Source organism: Aquila chrysaetos, chromosome 12, assembly GCF_900496995.4.
Source record: "Aquila chrysaetos chrysaetos chromosome 12, bAquChr1.4, whole genome shotgun sequence".
Classification (NCBI taxonomy): Eukaryota; Metazoa; Chordata; class Aves; order Accipitriformes; family Accipitridae; genus Aquila; species Aquila chrysaetos.
Window position 1 is genome coordinate 20333106 of NC_044015.1, and position 3125 is coordinate 20336230.

Below are 3125 nucleotides of genomic sequence, written 5' to 3' on the forward strand. Positions count from 1 at the left end.
AAGGGGACAAATCTCGCGAGAGCGCAGGCCGGGGCTTGGGCCTCAAGTCTCGCGAGATTGGCAGCGCCGCGGGATGGGTTGTCGCTAGCGGGGAGGGCGGGAAGCGCGCGCCGAGGCGGTCCTTGCGGCGCGGTGGGCTCTGCGGGTTCGGGACCTGCCGCCCCGCCCCGCCCCGGCGCCGTGCTGGGGATCCGCTGGCAGCTGTGGGGCGGAAAGGGGCGGCGCGGTAAGCTGCTGCGGCAGGCTCGGCTGTTCCTCCGTGTGCTGACGGGCGGCCGGAGCAGCGACCTGAGCCAGCCGTCGGGGTCTGGCCGCCCCGTCCGTCTCGCTGGTGGCGGGCTTGCCGTAAGCGCTGGGGTGGGCTGTCCGTGAGGCGTTCTTCAGGGCCGTGTCTCTGTCAGGTGGTGCCTTAGACAGACGGTACACAAAATCTGCCTTAGTCAAATCTGAAATAACGCTCCAGAGGGAGAGATGACCCTTCCCTTCTTCCCCTCCCTTAACAGTTCGGAGGTTGTCTTCAGGCGGAATTGTAAGAAGTTGTATTGCTTTCAAAATAGCATTCTCATTAGCCTTTAGCTGACGAGACTTCTCTTTTTCTCCTGCCGCTTCACCTGCACGGCAAGGTATTAAGATCCTTCTGGCGTAGACATTAATATGCTGCTTCAGGATAGCAGCTGTGCAGCATGGGTGAAGCACAGTCGTAATCACGACCTGTAATTACAGGCATGAGATGGGATTCTGCAGCATAAGTAGTGAGTACAGACGTGGTCACCAGCCAGCTACTACTGCAACCAGACAGGCTGATCCAAAGCCTGCCTTCTTTTCTGAGGCCAGGCAGAGGCTCTGATCTCAAAACGGGGAGGGCAGGGGGGTGGAATCCCCAAGCTTCACTGATGGAATCTCAGGTCTTACCGTATCTAATTAGCTGGTTGCTGGCTGGCAAAAGCACCAACTGCCTAGATCACTACTGCCACTGGCTCTGGGTCCGGCAGCCATAGCGCCTGATGCCACTGTGCAGAGCCTGAAGGACTTGCCCTGCCACTGGGCAGCAAGAGCACAGAGGGAGACCCCCAAGTTCTGGGACTGGTGTCTGAGGTACACTGAAGCCAGCCACAGTAAAAACATGTTTTGTTGGCTGTGCAGTGTACCTGGTGAATAGGGAATGATTGTTTACTATATCTTTCAATAGAAAAAATAACACCTTCAGTCCATAAAGTCCTCAAGGCTGCTGCTTTTCCTTGAAGACCTGGCACTGTATGTGCAGTACACCTGAAGGGTCTTAGGCCACGCTCATTTCATGACTGAACACTGACAATTTGGGGAAGATCTGGCCGTTGTGGGTGGTCACAGTGGTCTAACTGAGTAGATCAGATAACAGTCCAAGCTCCTCCAGATGGGTTTGGGAAGGAGTTGGGGAAAAAAGACTGGGGAAGCACAGGATGTTCCAAAGTGATCTAGGAGAAAAGCAGAAATTTAGCAGCAATTTCTTACAGGATCCATTACTGCATTTTTGTTGCTGTCATTAGTATAAGCTACGAAATATCTATGAACGTGGAAACAGGTGGAAGAATTGGCACGTTATGCAAATATGGCAGTGTACTTTCTCTTTTGATGACACCAGCACTACTGTTTTTTCTGAGGCTGTTGAAACTTTAAAAGTAATGCTGGCTGGCCGAGTAAGTTCCGTGGGTGGCTTGTAGTTTATATAAAGTCTAGACGACTTTCTGGGATATGCTGGTCAACATGCAACTGTAGCAGATGGGAGTGTCAGGATTGCAAAAGCAAGTCTGTGGTAGCTGTGCTGCTGCATCCTGTTTAAATTGCGCTGACTTTTAGTTCACTCCTGGGTAATGACATAGGAGAACTTTTTATGCAGCAGGTCCCTGAAACTTGTAGGCAAACCAAGCTTCCCTGTTTCCCTTGTAGCTCTCTAGTACATTCCAATTATCAATCTGCACATCAGTCACCAGATGGTGAAATTACACTACAACTTCACATATGTTTTCCTCTCGGAACTAAGAAATGCTGTTCTCAGTTCCGGTCAGGGTAGGCTGAGAAAAATATGTGTTTTCTAGTGATGTTGAACACTAAAGTGATGAGAACAGTTTCACTAGAAACAACTCTAGTATCTCATGGCTGTTTAGCCCACCTGTTCCTCTCAGCACAGAATCCACCTCAAAGAAAGAAAAAAACTTTTTAAAAGTCTGTTCACCCGATGGGCTGGGCCACTGAAGCTGAACATCTCTAGAGCAGAGGTTTAACAGAGTATCATGCAAGTCAAGGTGATAAAAATGTGCAGTTCTTTCTTCTAAGATGCAGAAAGCCAAAAATTTTAAATTTTCGCTTTCTCTCCCCTCATCCCCACATTCAAAATAGCTGACTAATGTGTTGGGGTTTTTTTTACTTTCCAAGATGTAAAATTTGTAGATACTTGAACAATAGTGTTCCTCAACACAAACACATCATGTTTTGGGGTTGAAATTCTAGGTTGAGGAGTTCTTTGCTTATACAGAGAGAAATTTCAATGCAAGTGTTTTAGTAATACCAGTGTGAGTCAGAATTTCAGACTCATTCAGGTCAGAAAGGAAGGACATCCTTTTGTGGACATCTCTAGTCCAGCCTCCTACTCAAAGTGGGGTCAACACTGAATTCCAACCACATTGCTCTGGACTTTCTCCAGCCTGGCCTCAAAAGGCCCTAAGGGTGAAGATTCTACAGCCTGCACAGACAAGCTTCTCCACTCCATAATTAACCTCCTGGTGATTTTTTTTTTTCTCCCCTTTTATCCACTTGGAAGTGACTGTATTTGTATAAATGTGTGGTAACTTCATAAAGACAAAATTTCAAATTCCCATTTAAAATATTGAGTTGGTAAGAAACACAAGTTTGAAAAAAATCAAGAAAGCTAGCTTTGCAGAATACCCTAGAAAACACATGTTTTTCTCAGCCTACCCTGATCAGAACTGAAAACAGTGTTTCTTAGTTCTGAGAGGAAAACATATGTGAAGTTGTATTGTAATTTCACCATCTGGTGACTGATGTGCAGATTGATAATTGGAATGTGCTAGAGAGCTACAAGCACCATTCATTACCCACCCCATAAAGTTTCCATTAGTGATATCAAA